General features: G+C 46.8%; 1 protein-coding gene across 3 annotated transcripts in view; it reads left to right on the top strand.

The window, feature by feature from the left end:
* Positions 1-21,401, top strand: part of EVC2 (EvC ciliary complex subunit 2) — a 526,400-nt gene that overhangs the window by 338,731 nt on the left and 166,268 nt on the right. The window lies entirely within an intron of this gene.

The raw sequence follows: 21,401 nt of genomic DNA, 5'->3' as shown, positions 1-21,401 counted from the left end.
GAGTTGGGATCAGTGAGCATAGCAGGTTATGTTGACCGTAAACTGCAATCGGGGAAGGTGTCTGCATCAGATGACGTAACTAGCGCAGATGGGAGATGGACAAAGGTGTATGTCTGACTCTCGAATGAGGCTATATGGCGGGCCCAAGAAAGCTATGGACTATGCTATCAGTAATTCAGAGATGGCTACAAAAAGTGGAGAGACAGGGGAATATTGTAGAAGTGAATATATATACTAAATGTCTACTGTCTAAGCCTTTTTGCTGTCGGTGGAAGTATGGAACTAGGTTATAAAGCGGATGGAGAATGTGTGGATGCATACTAGTGTGTGGAGTTGAGCATGAAAGACCGGGATAAAGGATTTATTGCTCACTTGTTGCCCGACTTTCAGAACAGGCTAGTAGTTGCCGAATAGGCAAGTAGAAGACTACTGGTTCACAAACCCTTGATGGCTTAGGAAGACTGTGGTGAAGTAAATCAATGTTCACTCATACCTCTTTCTAGATCACACTTTGACACAACAGTGGCTGTATCAAGATCAAGTGTACTAGATGACTTCACGTCATCAGGGATATCGTATTAGTCCAGATTACTTTTATGCTACAATTATAATCTAGAACCTTAGTACAATTTTTTAATTGAGGTGAATCTGCATTGAGATGTTAACATATATGTGCAGGATTGAAACATGATATATATATTGGCACGGGGTAAACACTCTTCCTTAATCAACATATATGCACATTGTTTGATGCTAGGCAATGCCATCTTGCATATAAGAACATTGGAATGTGTAGCACTCCATTGACTATAATGGAATGCTCCAGGATTCTACGGGCCGGTAAAAGCCTGCAGAGCAATATTCCAATGTTGTTTGAACATAGGCCTCTCGGGCTCCTGAAGCCTTTGTTTTATTTGTTAGATCATTCTGCCCTGTAGTGGAAGAATGTTCTAATAGCCCTTCGTAGCTGGGCTATATCGGCCATTAAAGTCCCTCTCCTTTGTTAAACGCTGGAGCAGGTCTTTAATGGCTTGTATAGCCTGCTTTGGCGGGCTATAAGCCTAAAGTAAGATTCTGTAAGGACATTTGAAAGCACTTAGTAATGTTGTGTTTCTACTGTATATTCAGGCAACCTTACATTGATTTGCGGCTGAATTTCCATTTTGCTGTTTTGTCGAGTTATGCTTTAAATCTTTCTATACTATAAAGTAAATGTATGAGATTTAGTGGTCATGGACGAAAGGCTGGGTTTGTCTGAAAAAATGGAAACTAGTGTTTGTTAGAAGTAGCTTCTTGTCTTGGCAGTATTATTTACCAAATTAAGTGGCTCATCATTTAATACCAACAAGGTGCAGGTCCAGGTTGTGCTTAACGCAAAGCGTATACTTACTAAGAAGAGTGGGGGTGCATTGTGATTGCTTCTGTCATTTATCATAACCAAAGTCAGAAAGTTAGCACTTGGGCCTTGCAAACTTGCCATGACTGACATCTCGCAACTGCAGATTAAAAAAAAATACATGTGCCAGCTTTCCTAAGTGCGCATGTCTGGGAGCATTATCCTTTTTAGGGTTAAAGCATTTTATTGAGACATTTATAAAAAACAAGAAACAGTGGTCGCAAAGGGTTCGTGTCATGATACAGCCATGCAGGAGCGTATTTGGTGCGGAAAGTCTCTGCAAATTAAGTGCCCATCCGGTTCTGTCGTTCGTTGCGCATACAGTGACCATAATACACAAATAAACCACCCTCTTTTCAAACTCCCCCCACCCCTCCTCCCCCTTCTGTTCCCTCCCTCCCCTCCCCCGTCCAGTGCCTAGTGCGCCTGCCTGCTTCACTCCTCCTCCGCCGCCTTGCGCTTTCGGCTAATCCCATCCTAAGCCTCATCAATCAGTTGAATCTGCAGGTGACGTTAGTCTCAAAAGTCGAAGATACCGTGGACATGTGAGTTCTTTAAATTCCGTGACCAGCAGTGAATGAAACGGTTGCCACAGATCGTTAAATTTTTCCACCTCTCCCGCCACTGTGAGCGACAACTTCTCCATGCCCAGGACATGCCATAATCTATGCAGCCAGCCCGTGATAGAGGGGAGTGTGGTGGTGCGCCAGTGTATGAGAATGTTCTGAACAACCGAACCCAGCGCTATTGCAATTTGTCTGCCTCTTCGGGACTTTAGGGGGTACATCAACCGGTTGGGCAAGCCCAGCAGTACATACACAGGGAAGCGTGGCAGTTCAATGTCAAAGTGTGTGTCTATCTCGTCTAATATCTCCTTCCAGTAGGGGCGTAGCAATGGGCAATCCCACAACACATGTGTAAGTGTGCCTACGTGCCCACAAGCCCGCCAGCATGTATCCTCAATATTACGATTCATTTCGTGCAATCTCTCTGGGGTGTAGTAACAGTAGGTAGTTACCTTAGTGAATGTTTCGGTGAGTCCGGTGTGGTATGCGGAGTGTCGTGCCCGGTATGAGATCTGGTCCCACTCTGCATAACTCAACGTCCTCCCCAGTTCCCGTTCCCAACGCTCCCTACCCGGGTTATAAAGATGAGAGGAAGGAGGCTGCAAAAATTTGTAGAGATCAGCTTCGGATCCGAAGTGCGTGTCACAAGCCACTTCTCGTAAGGTAAAAGCCTTCTGTCTGCCGATTCACGCACCTGCGGTTGTAGCGCCCAATGGCGCACCTGTAAATACGGCATTCTCTCCGTTTCAGGTAGATGATAGTCGCGCTTGAAATCCTGAAATGGAATGACGCCCTCTGGGGCATACATATGGAACAGCGCCCTGCACCCCGCAGTCTGCCAATGCTTAAAGGCACTCTGTTCCATCCCGGGGGTAAAATCCGGGTTCTCGACCAATGGTGTAAACGGTGAGGGGAACGTGGTGAGATCATGAAAAACACTAGTGGCATCCCACACCTGCAGTGGGACTCGTGTGATGAAAGACGCGTACAGGTTGGGGGGGGCGGTGCGCCCTGCGTAGGAAGGGCACCTCCTGTAGTGGCCTGCCCGCTACTGCCTGGTCTTCGAAGAGCCAGTGTTTGTCTGACTCCCATTTGCTCCACTCAACGAGATACCTTAGTTGCGCCGCTTGAAAATACTTGCGCAAATCCGGTATACCCAGACCCCCTGCCTCAGGGGCCAGCGTGGTGAGGGCCCTCTTCAGCCTAGGTTTGCGACCCTGCCAGATGAAGCGTGCAAGGTCTGCCTGCGTCTGCTCAAACCACCCCTTGGGAGGTAGTAGCGGCAGGGCCGGAACAAATATAGAACCTGTGGTAAGATCGTCATCTTAACCGCTGCTATCCGGCCTAGCCAGGACAGAGTGCCTTTGTTCCAGCGCCCCAGTTCCTCCTTGATTTTCTTGCCCGAGGCCGTATAGTTGGCAGTTACGATAGCGGGCAGGGTAGGCGCCAAAAGAATGCCCAAATAGGGTACAAGATCCGAGGACCAGTGCATGGGGAAGAGGTTCTGTAGTTCAGTTCTCGTGGCAGTGATCAACGAGACATCGAGGGCTGCGGATTTCCCCATATTCATTTTGAATCCCGCGACCGACGAGAAAGCCTCCAGCTCTGCAATACACGCTGGGAGCGCCTCCCTCGGGTCAGCTAGTGTCAGTATCACGTCATCCGCGTAGAGGCTAATCGTGTGGGTATATCTCCCCATCCTCACTCCTGTCGCGTTCGGGTTCTGACGTATCCTTTGAGCAAGAGGCTCCATATATAGAGCAAAAAGTAGTGGGGATGTAAATGTAAATGTAAATGTTGGATACTTGTAAAGCGCACTGTTACTCTACCCGAGTGTCCTGGCGCTGTAGACCGCTGGGGAACCCGTCCTGGTTTTCCCTGTGAGATGGTCCCTTTATGGGTATCTCCAGGGTGAAACCAGGCATCCCCGGCGTCTGTGGGGGGCCGTTGTAGAGATGAGGCAAGCTTAATGCCCAGAGTTACCGAGTGTGTTCCCTGGTTAGAGTAGGCACTGAGGCGAGAATTATCGAGTCCGTTGACCCTCGTCCAAGACCCTGCCGCGTCGGGAATTGAACCCTGGTCCCGGGCCGTTCTCTGCTTACAGGTCTGCCGCCTCTAACCAGTGAGCCACACCTCTCCACATTAATGGGATAATGGGCACCCCTGCCTGGTGCCCCTCTCTATGGAAAACCTCCGGGAGCTGCAACCATTCACCCACACTATCGCCGATGGGAGTCTGTAGCAATTGAAGACTAAGGTGCGGAACTTCCCCCCGATCCCCACCTTTGCCAGTACCAGCTCTAGATAAGGCCAATGTACCCGGTCGAACGCTTTCTCCGCATCCACGGCTAACAGCATTCGTTCCCCAGGAATCCGGGAGGCTTTCTCTAGGATGTGAACCACTCTCTTGGTGTTATCCACCGTCTGCCTCCCTGGGACAAATCCTGCCTGGTCCGGGTCAACCAGTCCTGGCAGATGAAGTGCCAGCCGAGCCGCAAGGATCCCAGTGTATAGCTTGAGATCAATGTTCAGGAGAGAGATCGGTCTGTACGAGCTGCAATGAGCCCGGTCCTTCCCCGGTTTGGGGATGACCGAGACGGTCGCCTGGAGTAGATGCGGTGGGATAGCTCCAGGAGCGAAGAACGAGTTGAAGATCCGGGTAAGGATAGGGGCCAGCATGGAGCAGAACGTTTTATAGAAAAGTGATGTATAGCCGTCCGGGCCCGGAGCCTTCCCATGCTTGAGTTTAGAGATGGCCGTAATCACCTCTTCAACCCGAATGTCCCTTTCCAGGTACTCTGCTTGCTCGAGGGTTAAGGAAGGGAGGGCGACCGAGTCCAGATAGCCAGCCTCCGCATGTGGCGACGGGGGTTCACTGGCGTATAGTGCTGCATAGTATTGGCGGAAAGTGTCCGCTATCTGGTCGTCCTCCGTAACTGTCTCGCCATTTGAGACAAAAAGCTCCTTCACTAAGTGCCGTTGATGCGCCACTCGGAGTTTGTTTGCAAGCAGCCGGCCGCACCTGTCCCCCCCGGTGTAATACGCATGTTTCAGACGCAACGCCGCATACTCCGCTCTGTCCGTATCCAAGGCCGACAGGAGTTTCCTCGCTGCCTTAAGTTGCCTCCATACCCTAGGGGCTCCCGTGCGTTGATGTACCTGTTCCAACTCGCGTACTTTGTGTGTGAGCTCGTCTCGTTTGAGTTGTCGTTCGCTATTCTCCGCTGATGATATTGCTATAAATTCTCCTCTGAGCACTGCCTTTAAGGCTGCCCATTGCGTTGCTAATAAAGTGTCGGTATTATCATTGTGGGTCTGATAATCGCGAACTGAGTTTGTGATGTGCTTCACTACCGTTTTTTATGCAGTAGTGTATCCCTGAGGCACCAAACCCAGCGCGATGAGGACACCGGCGGTAAGCGAAAGGTGCCCATAACGGGCGCATGGTCTGATAAGGAGAGAACCCCCATTTCAGATGCCGTAGCTAGGTCACATACTGGCCCCGTGACCAAGAGGTGGTCCAATCTCGCATATGTCTTATGTGCATGTGAGTAATAGGAGTAGTCCCTGTCGGTGGGGTGCAGGCGGCGCCAGAGATCGTGGAGATCTAGGTCCTCTAATTGGGATTTACTCCCTTGTGAAAACTCTCCCGTTTGTGGGTACCTCTGCGCTGACCTGTCTAAAGACGAGTCGAATACCATGTTCAGGTCCCCTCCTATGATGTGCCTATCTGAGATGGCTGTAATGTCCACTAAGGCTGAGATCAAAAATCACTCTTGATGCTCGTTGGGGCTATATATCAACCCTATGGTGAACACCAGACCTCCTAACTTAACCCTGTACACTAGAAGTCTCCCTTTCTGTTCTGTAAACTTATGTAAAACCTCCCCTTTGAATGTTCGGGACACTAGGATTGCCACCCCCGCCGTCTTGGTGGTGTTGGAAGAAAAAAATTGTGTTGGAAATTTGTGAGATCGCATCCTATGGCAATCACGGGCTAGCAAGTGAGTCTCTTGTAAGAGACAAATATCCGCCTGTGTGCTTTCTAGCAGAGACAAGACCGCTCTCTGCTTGACTGGATTGTTCAACCCTTTCACATTAAGGGTTACAACCTTAAGGGCTGCCATTATTGTAGGGCCAACTGTAGCACAAGCGTTGAGTCGGAACCCAGGTAGGGCGGCTCTGAGATAAGTAGTGTGTGAGAGCTCTGTCAGGCCAGAGTAGGTGCCACAAAAGCACTGGACGATCCCCACCCCTTCCCCCCCAGCTCCCCCTGAACTTCCCCTGAACTGTCCCTCCCCGTCTCCCCCCCTCTCCCCACCCTTCTGCTAACAACCCCCTCATGCAAACCACCAGTCCCTCCCCCCCCACCCCTCCTCCCCTCCCGTGCCCCTGTAGAACTCCAACAACCTTTAAACAGATTCCAAAACCTCATAGTCCCAGGCCAGTCCTCAAAGGACGAGTCTGTGGTAATTCACTGAAGTGGACGTCTAGCCACTGCACTCCCGCTCGCTACTCTCTCCCCAGGACCCCCAAACCTGCGTTGCGGGAAAGCTGTGTTGATCTCCCCCCGGAGTCATCTTAGGCTGTCGGCGCAATATCACTCGAGGCAGTGTGGCCGGCCGTCTCCTGGAGTGCATTGTCCATTCCGGCTCGAATGGTAGGTGAATCCGGTCGAGCAGAAGAAGCAGAGGATCGGCGCTCCGAGATCCTTTGCCAGCCGTCCCTGGTGATGCGCCTTCGGCGTGGAGTGTGAGATTCGTCGTCCGTTGCGGTGATTCCCAGTACCTCGCAAGTGTCCTGGAGGGATCGGAGCTGGTGTAGGACGCCATTCCACCGGAAGATAAGACGGAAAGGATGTCCCCAGGAATACTGCGTCTCATGGGCTCTCAGAAAGTCTGTGGCTATCTTAAACGTTTTGCGTTTCTGTAGCGTAATCGATGATAAGTCTTGGAAAAGAGCAACTCAGTGCCCTCGGAATTGTAGTGATGGTTGTTTCCTTGCTTCACGTAGGATCCGTTCCTTAAGCGGAAAGTCCGGGAGGAAGGCCAGGATATCCGGCGGGGGCGCCGAGGTCCGGCGCGCCATGCCTACCCGATGCGCTCTGTCGATCCTGAGAGGAAAGTCCTCCGGCTCGCCCAGTTTCTCCCTGAACATGCTCTGCAAGTATCCAGCAGTGCCCTCTCCTTCTTCTTTGGAAGTCACTCCCCGAACCCGGATGTTGTTCCGGCGGGACCTGTTTTCGAGGTCCTCATTATGGGCCTGGAGGTCCAGCTGTTGCTATCCCAGGCGCAGCACCTCCTGTTGCAGTTCACCTATTTCTTCTTCCTTTGAGTGTCCGGTTTCCTCCATGTTTGCCACTCTTTCACCTAGGTTATCAACCTCTCTTCGTACTTCTCGGACTTCCCCGGCCACCTCCTGCTTCAGTGTCTGAAAATCATCCCGCAGGGAGCTGAAAAGAGATTCCAGAAAGGACCTAGTGACCGGCGGTTCCCCGCCCCCCGCCTCCAGTGGGCTCCGCGAGGGACCGGGCGAATGTTGTCCTTTATCTTGTTTCGACAGTCCCCTGTTCATCATCTCTGGTAGTGTCCGTTCCCCTTTCTTGCCTCCCCTGTTACCTGCCATTATAGATGCGGGCACCGTCGGAGTGAGGTTTATCGGGTCTCTGGCTCGTGGGGATAGCCAACAATACGCTGGGGTGGCTGGTAGGCCGGGGAGTCCGCCTCGCCCTCCGCCTATGTTCAGTCCTGCCTCCCTGGTGGGTGCAGTAAGCCGTCCGGTTCTGTCTCGGGGCCCAGAAGCGCCCGCTGTACGCTGCCTTTACCGCCCTCGGGCCAGCCACAAGGAGGTCTGCCTTGTCTGGTGCAGCTCGGTTCGGTCCCCCCCTCGAAATCCAGACCGCCTCCTCAATTATGACGGTCACTAGGGTTGGCGACAGTGGTGTCCCAGGGAGTCCTGTGCCTGACGCTTCGTGATACTCCGATCCGGCAGTGCGCCTCCTACGGTCTTCCCCGCTGTCTCTAGGGACTATGAGGGCTTGAGTCCCGTCGCGGCCCCTCCTTGGTATCCGGGCCGCGCCTTTCTGGCCGCTTACCACTGGGCCCCGGTTAGTTCACAGGCCACTTCAGCAGGCCGCCATTGTTCCCGCCGTCGCGGGCCACCCAGGGTCTCGTCTCTCACCGGTGCCCGGTGGAGTCAGCCTCATGATGTCTCTGCCCCTGCTAGCTGCCTGTGTCGATCCAGCGTGCTCACCACTTCCCAGCCTCAAGGACTATGGTCGTTGCCTCGGGTTCGGGGCCACCCCTGGCGACACCGCCGCTCTGCTCGGCGGCACCAACCGGAGGTCCCCACTGCGCTGGCCGGCTGCGGGTGCGCCCCGCTCCTCGGGTTCTGCGTCAGGGAGCCCCTCTCCGTCACTGTTCGCAGGCCTGTCTGTTCAGAGGGGCCCGGCGGGCGCCGATAATCATCGGCTTAAGAACCGGCTGCACAATGGCCGCTCTACAATGAGGCCGCACTCTCTCTGCGGGATCCGTTCGGGGCTCAGTCCCTCATGTCCATCAGGCCACGTCGTCCCAGGGGGTCCGCTTCCTTTTGCTCACTCCCAGCCTCTCACCTCTCCTCCGTTGATGATAGGTTCCGGAAGTCGTGTTGCTCCGCCCCTAGGCCACGTCCTCGGCCTTGCGTAAAAGCTGTCCGCCAACGGTGGCCGGTGACGCCGCCGGCCACCTCCGTTCGCCCCGCAGTCTCTGGGCCCCCGGTAGGGACTCAGTGGAAGCCTCCAAGGCGCAATCGGACAGTTTGCTGCTCCCAGGTCCCACCGCGGGTCCGAGTACAGTGCTCGTCGGAGCTCCGCTAGACCACAGGCCGCGGCTTCCTCTGCTCTCCGTGCTGGCACCGGCCCGTTCCGCGGAGCTCTACTGGCGCAGCTCCTGGGGCGAAGGCGGGACCACAGCGGATCACCGGGAGCTCCACTGCTCCCACTGTGAGTTTCAGGCCGATCGGGGGGAGATCGGCGGTAGAACAGGGCTTAGGGGTCTAGGTTCCGGGGAGCTCGCAGAGAGTGTGACCGCTCACCTCGCCATCTTGGCCACGCCCCGCATTATCCTTTTTAAATTATTTTTGGTGGCACCTGGCTCCTTTTCCCCCCTTTTATGGACGCCTATGGTGGGACTTTCACAAGAACATAAAGGATGTGACATGGCTGTGAGGTTATCATTGTAATTCCATGTTGCTTCTCATGTGACAGCAGGGACAAATACGTTGTTGCAAATCCCGATTGCAAGTCTCATATGACAATCTATACTGACATCCATCTTTAGGGATGGTTGAAACTTAAGTGTGCCGCCTACATGCAAATTTGCTAAACATACACTTCTTAATGAAGTAAAAATAACCCCAAATTTGCCTCACTACACGGGTATAAATTGCAATCACCCGACATATGGAGAACCTTAACAAGGCTGGCCACCAGGTGTCCCATCTATACAAATTGCTCCGCCCCAACACATCGAAACTCTATAGCAAGACCACCAGATACTGGAAAACACAATTAAACATCAATCTCACAGATCAAGAGACACACTGCCTCTGGAGTCCACTTCGAAAAACATGATCTCGCCGGTGCTAGCCCAAACAAAGTTCTGGTTACTGCACCGCATATACTGGACCCCTGCGCGACTAGCAACATTGGGCCTCAGGGAAACAGACCGGTGTTGGAACTGCGACTCAGAAAGGGGAGACCTGGAGCACCTCATTTTCAACTGCTCAAAGGTGAGAGAGTTCTGGAAAGAGGTCTTCATATTCGCAAACAGAGCCCTAGGGTGCACACTAAAAGAAGAATTCGCCACAATAACCACAGCAAGTTTAGGGGTAGGCGACATCACAAAGCAAGACAGTAGCCTCCTCGATTTCCTCCTAACTTCAGCTGTAAAAACGGTGCTTGCAAACTGGAAAGACACTACCAAGGCTACGTTCAAAGGGTGGCTGAACTGGATAACATTCCTCAGAGGTGCAGACAATACAGCACTTAGATACGCCTCATGGAAGAATCTCAACAGAGAGATGTGGGTAACGCTATATAAGTTTCTTGACCCTTACAAACCCCCATGAAGGAAAGAAGATCAGAACGATTCAACATAAGATAGGCCGAAACACTATGAGGGTCTACCACTACTCCCAAAGCAACATCTGCATGTTTTTTATCTGCATGTTTTATGTTTTGTGTGTAACACGAGCTAAGACAAACACTGCAACCACCCGCTGTTTTTGTGTTAAGTGTAAACACAAGGAGGGACGATCGTCCACCGAACTGCAGCGCAATAGAATTGTTAATTCATGTTAAGTGTGCTATATTTTGTAACGTATTGTAAAATTCCATTAATATTTTTTTTTTTAAAACAAAAAAAAAGAAAATTTGCCTAACCTTCTCTTACTGTCCAACAGCTTGCATATCTCGTTTATTTTTTGTTGCTAAGCATCAATTCTATTTTTCATGCGCATTTTAAATATGACATGTGAGACTTACCCCGAGAATAGACCAGTTTGCAGTCATTGTCTCAGCTAACCTTTGTAATAATACAAAACAAGGACAACATACATTCCGGAATGAGTAATGAGATACTCAGTCGCAAACGTGACAAGTGTCCTGTCCTCTGTATTCCAAGTGCCACAGCATATAATGCACATGTAATACTGCAGATGGGATATCCGACTCGAAATCAAGCTATTTATTGTTGAAGAAAATCATCGTTTTATGTTCTATATCAGTATGCGTCCTACCATCAGACACTGCTCCTGTTTGTCAATTGGTTTCCTGGAACTCTTTCCCTTTTGGTTTACCGAGTATGTCAAACGCCTCTGTGGGAATCTGTGAGATGAGCCTCCTGCTCAAGACTGAGATCTCTGCAGGCGGCTTCTAGTCACACAAGTAAAAGTGACCTTCTGAAGCTTAGAGACACATATGAAGTGCTTTTTAGAATTTAAAATATTCTTTGATATTGCCCAAACAATTAGCGTTATTGCTGTAATAAAAAAAGAACTTCCACATTGTTTGACAGCACTAAAATGACATAATTTATAGCATAATATGCAAATAAAAAAAATGTGACTTTATAGCAACTTGTCTCTGCTTTTAAAGGTTTAGTTCCCTCCCTGTAATTGCTAATTGTAGATAAAACAGTAGTGATGTGTTTTTTTTGTTGCAGCAGTATATATTGTCAGTACTTTGCATTGAAGTGGTGAACAATACCATGTCCATTGCATGATGTAAAAAGCATTGGCAAAGCCGATAGAGCTCTGCGATATAAGGGCTATTGGCTTTAACAATGTAATGCCTTTTAGCTACGTAGCCCAAGAGCACACAATTTAAGCAGGGGAGCCGTGATTGAGCACAAGAGTGCCAGGGAGATCGGTTTGCCTTCTTGCAGCTGTACATGTACTCTGCACTGTGCATTGAATAGCCAAGTAATATCACAACATTGTGTAAAGCACAATTTAAAGTAAAAATAAATAACACCATGACTGTGTACTTAAGACACTGGATGAGAAGGAACAGTGGTCCTTTTTTATTTAGGGTTTACAATGTAGAAGAAGAGACCCTTTATTCCCTTGGGCATTTCCTCAGTGGGCTGTGGGAGTCCTTGGAGGCCGGCTTGGTTTGCACAGCGCAAATTTAAGAGCTACAGTTATAACGTGCCTTAGCTGTGAACCCTACTATGGCTGCTAACTTGGTATATCTCCCTAGTGACCCCATGCCACATGTCACGTGGCATGTTTAGTCAGTCCTTGATTTTTAATCAGCAGCACAATGCAATCGAGTACCGCAAACCAGTAATTAAGGGAGCACAAGCGTTCACATCCAAAGCATCATTACCACAGGGTTGTTGCAGCCTGCAAGGACGCAGGCAAACTAATTTACTGCATGCAACAGCACTGCAGCGTTGCTTCAGAGTGCATGTGCAGAGGCTCACCCAGTGCGAGCTGTAGTAGCTGCATTTCTCACTCTGCAACCCAGAGAACTGGTATCTTATCCCAAGCTCAGGCGTTGATAAACACCAGGAAGGAAGTTCACTCGTATATGTAGCCATTGTTGCGTTCCGTGGGCAATCAAATCTCTCTGGGTTCAAATCCCAGCAGATTCTCTCAGCCTTTCATCCTTTCCAAGGTCAAAAACGTGAGTCCCTTAGGGTGTAATGACAACTGTTAAAAGTGCTTTGATAAAAAGCATGCTTAAAAAAATAAAGGAAATAAAGAAAGCTGCATCAGTGAAGCATTTTCTAATTTAGCTGCACGTTAAATAAGTACTGCTGTTGGCATTTTTGGAAAAATTGTAAATTTGGGGACTCTTTCTTATGCAATAACTTGAACTTCGCCACCTTACTGAAACCGGGAGGTAGATATCAATAGTGGTGCTGTGGTACAGTGGCCTTTTTCTGATTTAAACCCCATCCCAAAACCTGCTTCTGTATTTTCAACAGTGGTCAGAAAATGACCTCTTTTCTTACATCTCCTCAATTGTGTCCTACTCACAACTGCACTTCTGCCCCTCAATGGCTGATTTAATCCCCACCATGGAATCAGAGGATTCTGTGCTGCTCCAGGAGAATGAAGATCATGATAGCCCTCGTCCCAAGAAGGAAAATGAAGTGTGGCAATTTTTTCAAAATTCCCTCAGGCGAGAAAAAGGTGACAGCAAGGATTGTACAGTGCAAGATTTGTGGCAAGGAACTATCCAGCGGGACCAATAAAAAGTACTTCCACCCCCACCGCCCCCTACAAGAGCTCTGTGTGGAAGCACATGAAAGCCATACACAATAGAGCTTATTTAAGGATAGTCTGTGAAAAGAGTACTGCTGCTGGGGCTTCCACATTTTCTGCCACTATGTCGGCACCCTCTACCTCATCCACAATCCGTGTTCCTGCTGTATGTGCTAATCTAGGACATATGACAACCCATTGTCATACTCGCACCCCTCACTGGTTAGAAGCGGCATACCCTGAAGCAGAGGTCGGCCCGGGACCAGGGTTCAATTCCCGACGCGGCAGGGTCTTGGGTCAATGTCCGCGGACTCGATAATTCTCGCTTAGGTGCCTACGCTAACCATGGGTCCCACTCTGCAACTCTGGGCAATAGCTTGCTTAATCTCCACAACGGCCCTTGCAACGCCGGGGATGCCTGGCTTCACCTTGGGGTGCCCTCTCACAGGGAAAGCCAGGACGGGTTCCCCAGCGGTATACAGCGCCAGGACGCCACGTAACGAGGTAACAATGCGCTTTACAAGTATACATACATACATACATACATTGTCTCAGATGCCACATGTCAGTGGGGCTAAATACATGTTTTAAAGCCTGTTGCTTTTCGTTATAGTTGTTTTAAACAGTTTAGCACCCTGTTTTTCTAAGTGCTTTAAAAAATAAAGCTACCTTTATAGAATGCCCTGAAGATCCTGATTGTCCACTCAGGCAAAATTGCCCTAAGACTTTGTTGTGTGGTGCCAACGATGATTCCCAGGTTGTACTGCCATGTGGCTTAATACAGGAGTATCCTGCCCTGTGGGATTCTATGCGCTCTGTGCATGCAATGATTGGCAAGTGCCATCGTAATTGTCTCTGATGACATACTAAATGGAAAGAAATTAAACAAATACAATCTGAGGCTAACCTGCTAATAGAACTGCTAAAAGCAGAATCAAGGTTGTGCGATTGAAAATCCAACTGGTTAGACAGAGCCCTGTCTACAGTCCTTCTCGTACCACATGAAAGCAAAACATTACCAACCTAATGATTTGTGATAGTGAGACCAAGGGAAAAAGGGTAGGCAGCTCGTGCAGGTGAGTACAGGTGAGTGGTCCCTTCCTTTCCCCCTGTAAAAAAAAAAAGCAAAAGAACAGAAAAGATGAATAAAATAGCACTGTGTGGTTAACATATCTGAGACAATACTGCTCATGTTGTCTGGAATGCACTCCGCAGGATCCGCATGTAGCAACAATGCTCCACCTCCGGACCCTCCGAACACCCTGAAGTATAAACACCGGGTGTTCAGACGATACAATGAGGGAAAAAACCCCAAAAGGGGAAAAAAAAAACGAAAGAATAAAGAGGAGAAGGAAGGGGCAGCAGGGAAAAAGAAACTGTAAGACAAAATTACAAAGGTTATTACAATTCTTAAACCCTACACTCATTAATGTCTCACTTAAGCACCACCGGTAGATTCACCTGTAAAGTATGTGTACATACACCAAACTGCTGATTCTTCAACCTTCCTCCTATCCTGTAGGACACAAAATAAAGGTATAAACATGAAGTATAGTCCACCATCAACGTAATAAAACCATTAGCTATCTCTGGTAACATACCCCATAGCCAATTATCAGCTAGCTCGAAAGAAATAGTTCCTTATTAATCAAGCAATAGCACCAAATGAAAACCAGCATCCAGTGCTGTAAGTAATTCAAGGCTCCTCTCGAGAGTTGCTTAAATCCTCCTTTGCAATCGAGAGCGAGAAAAGTTCCTTAACCATATCTTCACACGTAGGATAAACCAAATACGGTATGACGTAGTTCCATCACTACTGTCATCCGCTTTGGTGTTTGATATTCCACTTAAAGTATTTTGTACAACAATGTCACTGTTCGTGACGGTAGTGTGGAGGTCCGCCAATCCCCCCCTGCACTCCGCCACTGATCGTAGCCAAGAACTAATGTGGCTTGTATTGCAGCTGTTAATAGAGCACAGCGCTAGCAACAACAAGCCTCAGGAACCGCTAAGTAAACATGTTCCTCGCAGCCGCGAGGCAAGACAGACACGGAGACTCCAGAGATGAGCAAATGCAAAACACGCTGGCCAGCGCGTGTAACACAAATACCGGTAAGGACGTCTTCCTTCGAATTAGGGGAAAAACTGCGATGACCACCGGAAACAAACAGGAACCAAACAGAGGAGCAGCCGCTACCTCCGAAGATCAGAATCACGAGCCCCGGCTGTCGGGCTCCGCCCCGTATTATCCTGTGCTCGCCGGGGATTCTGGGTACCGTAGTTTAAAACCCAGGGTTGCTGGGTAACGTAGTTTATGCAGGCGCGATGACCTGCTATCTGATACATGTGATTAAAATCAAATTGCATGTTACTACCTATTCTAATGCACAGAAAAATAAAATTGGAAGAAAGAGCATAAACGAAGGAATACAGATTCAAACACAAATTAGAATAACTTGCATCATGAGCAATTGCAGCATCAAATAAACCAGCACTTCATAAGAGTACCCCTCTAGAACTTTATTCCTCTTTCAAGAGTATGGCAAACTCTTCGTCTTGGTTAAGCCCCTTCCAGAATCTTAGTTTGAAAGTCTACGATGTATTTAGATTCCCTACTTCTCAGTTTCAAGACTTTTCCCCCTCTCGGTTTCCTATGAATCTGTTCCAGGATAAAGAACCCCAAATGGGATGAATTAGAAAAGTGCTCTTCATAGAAATGACGTACTACTGGATATTTTGGATCATTATTGGTGATGGCTCTGCTGTGCTCTAATATGCGTTTTTTCGCCATGTGTAGTGCTGCCAATATACCTTAGTTTGCAGGTGCATTCAATGGCATATATGACAAACATACAACTGCAGGTGAGAAACTGAGATATAGTTTTGCTGACACCATTATAAATAGCCTAGTTATGAAATGTACTATTCCTGCAAGCCTTCCAGTGGCCACAGGGAAAGAAACCACTAAGGCTATGTTCATATCTGTTGGGGGAGATGGTGATGTCACTATGCACTAACAAATCCCTAACGTTTTTACCTCTTCTCTACGTTATACTGTAGTGTAGTTCCTATTATCCCAATAGGCTCTGCGCATTGGAATAATATCTTCAATAGTATAGACCTAGGGCAGAGGTTAACTAGGTCTTCTACCGACGATATTAGACTTAAAGTTTTGTGTTTGCCAGCTAGCTCAGAGTTCACTAGAAACTTTCTCGAATAGGCAAGGAGGATCTGAACCTCCCTGGATAGACAAGAAAGGATTTAGTTTCTGACAACCATAGAACATGACAACTTTGCTCTCCCCTAATCAAGAGTGTATCTCTAGAGTCGTGTGAAAACAAAAGACAACTTATTTTACTCAGTCAGTTCAGTGCATTCTTAGTTTCACCAGTTTGTAGAGAAAGGAAGAGATGGGCGTGTTCAATAAAAGATGTTATTTATTGATCAGTCTCTTTTCTCGTACAAGAGAAATGAATCGCTATTATTGCAATACTTATAGTTAAGTAAAGTGCATACAGTAAAGACAGAATTATAAAATAATACTGTAAAAGCATTGATATGGTTTCTGAGCCATATGATACTTTAAAATGGATAAAATAGATACATACATATATACATTTGACTAATCGTACTCAACTGGTGCTTCTAACCACGCCTACCCCAGTGTACCTGACCTAATCCTAATACGTGGGCGGGAGTAGATAAGTAGCAGTTTAAGTTAAGTTTGTTTTGCCAAGGGTCTGACTCAAGAATTCTCTGCAAGGGGTTATTCAGTTCAGTACCTGGGAATTAGAAGGTTTGAGGGCTGGTATCTCTTATCCCAGGTCTTGATATTCCAGCTGCCTGCGAGGGCGGCTTGGAAGCACCGGAGCTGGATTTCTCGGCAGGAGAAAAGCAGCGTCTCTCTCTCAGCGCGTCAGGAAGGAGGGGCAGCGTCTGTGGGCTTCGCTCTCAGCTGGGCTCCTCGGCAAGTCTCGCTGCTCCAATCTCGTCACCACCGCGTGTGTTTGCTTAAGGCAATGTCGGTAATATTTATACCTGAAAGGTGCCGAGATTGACCTAAGGATGGACATAAATACGTCAATAAGGATGTCATACGAACTGATCGTTAGCACATTCTTTACTGAAGTTCTCGGTGAAATCAAAACAATGGCTGCGGGGATTTCCCAGGTCGCTGTAGGTTTGATTTGTTTTGAGAACTCCGTATGCCTATTAGGGGGCTGGAGAAATAGTGCTTGCCTAATGAGATGGCATGCGCTATGACTTAATCAGATAACACGCTTCTGTGCCGTGGTATGGCTGCTAGTTACTTATTAACCAGACAAGGGTCAGGAATAGGGGGATCGATACAGTACCCATAGGAAATACATCACACCCACTCCACGTAATCTATGTCCATATTTACAAATCTAGGCATAGTAAAAAACTAGTAGTGTATGTGTATACCGTACCACCCCAAAATACAATCACATGTATTTCGAAAACTGGAAATGTGAAATACACAAAAAGATGTGAATAGTTACTATATGCACTCAAGCAGTATATTAAATGAAAAATCTGTTACGCATATTTCTAAATCAGCATAAATGAAAACGAGAAATTTACACATGAAATGGCTCTTAATACAGAAGAAAAAAAATTGCGAGACCATTCCATCACAAAGCATAAAATACTCATGAACATGCTAGAGGGTAACTAAAGTCTCTAGAGCACCTAAGAATAGAAATTTAGTTCTCTAAGAATAGTTCTACTTTAAGCAGAAGATAAGTGTACCAAAAATTGTGTAAATATTTCCGATTGGAAAAAAATTGTTCCTGCTGTCTGAAAAACTGATGAGAAAAATTCCCATATCGCTTTTTAAAGTTTGAAGGCCAAATTCAGGATGTGAGGAACGCCGTGTGCTAGCTTGCTCAAAGTCATTCTTTCTGCTCGGGTGAAAACATCATATCATTTAGACTGTTGAAAAAACTGTCAACAGTTTCTTGCGAAAGTTCCACTAACTCGGAAAAAGTTGTTACCATGCATTCTTGAGCATGATTGCCTTCATTGATGTTATCACCAGCATAGCTGACAGAAGGTTGTACCTGATCGATGCTGCATTCATCTTGTACTTCACTACCCCTTAATCGTAGTGGTGAAGCCTCCACCAATGCCGTCATCAGGATTGGTAGCCGCTGGGGACAGCACAATGCATGAGCCGTTACCGGACCCAACAATGTATCCGCGTCCATTGGCACATCCGATTGTAGTGCCAGACAGGTGTCCAACACGCATTCTTCGCCACATAGCAAGCACCTTAATACAGGCATAACACAACGTTGCCACAAGGGTCTAAATGAAAGAAACCAAGTCATGTTGAGGTCTCTCAGCCGGGCTAGTCCAAGGACTTTAGTTATGCGGTCCCTGTAGCGCATGGCTAGTATCGTTTCTTCCATCGTCGCTGGTGTCTTGTCTGTGACACGGTTTGCCATAGCGAAGCAACAGGATCAAAAATAGGATGCCTGCCACTAGTCCCAATAGGAGAGGAAGTCCGCCAAAAATGGAATGGACAAAATCAGGAAAAATACACAGGATGGCTTTGAATGGTGTTAAAGCTCCTGAAAACACTGTCTTAAATACACTTGAGACACCGCTGGTATCAGAAATATTTAAGATTTCGTTCAGTATTTCTGCGAAATGTATGGGGGAATTAGTTCATAACAGTGAATGAATCTCTGCCGTTGTCCTTGCAACTTGGAGATCATACGTTTCTTTTGATGACGTTAGCCTGGTCGGCATCTGTAGGAGCACTGTCTTCATTCTGCTTAAAGTATCAATTCGAATAGAAGCAATTTTCAAGTTGGGCCATAACCTTGCCTCCCTGTCTGGAGAATCGTTCGGGAACAATACTCGTTCACAGCACATGACCTTCTTAGTCACAGTTATGAGATAAGGTTTTCCGGGCAGCAAACTACAACATCTGCGATCTACTATTAGAATGTAACTCCCGTTCGAGAGTCTCCTAAAGAATGGTTCTATTTGGGTTGCAGGTGTGCCTAGCTGATGACATGAAAGGTTATTTGAAGTCCCTTCACAGGCTCCATGCAAGCTAATACCCTGACACAGAAATGTACCGCTTAGTGACCTCGCACAATTATTGCCACTAAGAAACACACTCTGGCCTTTATTACTGACACATGCGTGTGTATAGGGCAAGTTCCATGTTGACTTAATGTACCCTTTACCCAACCTTTCATACTGGCCTGCCTGTATATATTTTTGGCAGTATTGAAACCTGAAAGTTGATATCGGAATATTAATTATCCCATGTATTATCCATTCAATGACAGGTCGTTCTGACATTGTTAATGGTAATCTCTCGAGTTTCTCAATGCTCAGAATTGTATAATCAGCACCCTTCTGTGCCATACTGATTTGTTTATCAGTAAGGTTAAAGATATTAAATAATGACGTTGTGTTGATTAAACGCCAAGGCACATAGCCTGAACGCAGGTTTTGTAACGTCCAGCCAAGCTGTACAATAGAACGCAATTGGGACTGACCGTGTTGTAACATCAGTAAGTCTTGCGATATTATATCGATTGCTGAAGAAATATATTCTGGAAGACAGTCATTAACCCGTTGTAGTGATTTTTCCAAATTAATACGGTCAATTTCTCGTATTTTCTCTGCTGTCTCAATTTGAGCTTCTTTCCAGGCTTCGTTATATGCTGCATATATAGAGGCCACTATGAAACGTTTTTGACGCTGTTTGCGTGGTCCCATAATGAAATCACGCAAGTCAGCACCTTCTGTAAGTAAAGTTAGGTGTTGCTTAATTTCTGCCAGTGTGGATGTTTGTAGCCATTGAAGGCAGAGCTTGCCCACACTGTAGGTGGTTACTATCCCTGGCTTGTCTTTGGGAATATCTAGGGTCTGGCCTGGTCAATGTGAACCCCTGTATTTTGTTCAGGAATCTGTCTTGACAGTTATTTGTATCTGTGGGCCAGATCAACCATTGTTTCCATTCAGGATGTGTTCTGTTTTGGTTTAATATATGGTTTACGTCTATCTCAACATCTATAGAGCTATTACTGTTCACTGTTGGCTTTGGAATAGACGGTTTGTTTAAATCTTTGATTTTGGCTAAGCCAAGACAGGTAGTTTGTTGAATAGTGTCATTCAAAAATATAATTTGTTCTGGGATCATGCAGGCTCTAAACAATGATTCTATACCTTGTACTTGCCAATCTCTTGTACCCCAAACAGTTTTTGCTTCAATATTATTGTTCCAGAAATCAAAACCAAATGTATTCATTTGCTCAAAAAATGAATCTGAATATATCAATTTTGTGTTTGTAAGCATGGTCTTCATACCTGTCTTATTTGACAATTTGAAATAAAATGTTTCTGCTTTACTTGTGTTAAACCCTGAAAAGTATGAATATTTATCATAAAATGTTTTCGAGCTACCTTTTGGAGGAGTAGCACAATGTTCCCATTGGTTATAGTTTAAAACATTTCTAGGTTTTGCAGATTTATGTAGATAATGGTTACCATAGTGGTTGTAGCAGAACATCTGATCATAATTAGACGAACCCTGCAAATAATCATGTTCTGTAAATTTAGCAGACATCACTAGGTCAGACATCATATCATTAATACTTTCAAAGTCCCAATCATCAGCAAATGTGCTTGGTTTTACAAAGTCACTCAATGAGATCTTGAATTGGTGTGGATACTTCAGGATTTCAACCGGACCATAGATTTCATAATCAGTATTGTCCCATGCTACCCCGCCGGGTATAGGGTTGGCTGTGAAGTTGACTGAAGAAAGTTCTCTTTTCTCGACGTGTGAAGATGTGTGTGGTTTAAGGACCAAGTTGATTTTCTGGCTTGCTGTGTCCATTGTTGCATATTTTCCCTCAATGAAATGTCCCAAGCATAGTACCATGATGAGCCAAAGTACGAGGATAAATGCACCTAATGCCACCCAAATTTCAATCCATGGAGAAATCAGATAGGTTTCTTTCAGTTGTTGAAAAAGTTCCTTAGCTTTATCTTTAAAAGTTTTTGTTGATGGCTGTTTCTCAGATTCACTCAGATCTTCAGAGAAATCATCGAAGTTGATGAAGTAGCCCGAGGCTGTTCTGTCAATTGTTCCAATTGCTTCTGGATTACTTTTTGTTTTATGAGTTTGCTTTGTTTCATCAGCATAGTCATTTGTTACATCATCGTAGGTTGGTGTGTCTTGACTAAATGTTTTTATTTGGGTTTTTAGAGGTTTAAGTTCCATTGCTTTGTTGCATAGTCATGTTGAAGTTCTGTAGAGTTTTCGAATGTGATTAGTCTCTCAGTTTGAACCTCTGTATTCGTAGCAAACTTTGGTGTTCTACTACTTCTTGGGAGTCCACTTGGCCTACTGTTTGTTATCGGCCACATGATTGTGGTTTTACCAGGTCGATTGATACAACTCGGTTCTCCTTTTTACCAGCAAGGGGCGGTAGTACTACTGATCTTGTCCCGTTGACAGACAAGACAGGAACTGCTTTGCTGTAAGAAGTCCCAAATTCCTTCTTTACCGCGATCTTCTCCCTGACTAGATCCCCGACTTTTGGAATCCAGACAGGCCTTGCTGGGACAGGTGGTTTCTCTTCAGTGGTCGTTGGCTGCTGTTTCAACTTTATGTTGCTCAGGTCTTTCCT

Source organism: Lissotriton helveticus, chromosome 2_2 (assembly GCF_964261635.1).
Source record: "Lissotriton helveticus chromosome 2_2, aLisHel1.1, whole genome shotgun sequence".
Taxonomy (NCBI): domain Eukaryota; kingdom Metazoa; phylum Chordata; class Amphibia; order Caudata; family Salamandridae; genus Lissotriton; species Lissotriton helveticus.
The sequence above is the reverse complement of the archived record's forward strand: the minus strand, read 5'-3'. Positions and strand labels throughout refer to the sequence as shown.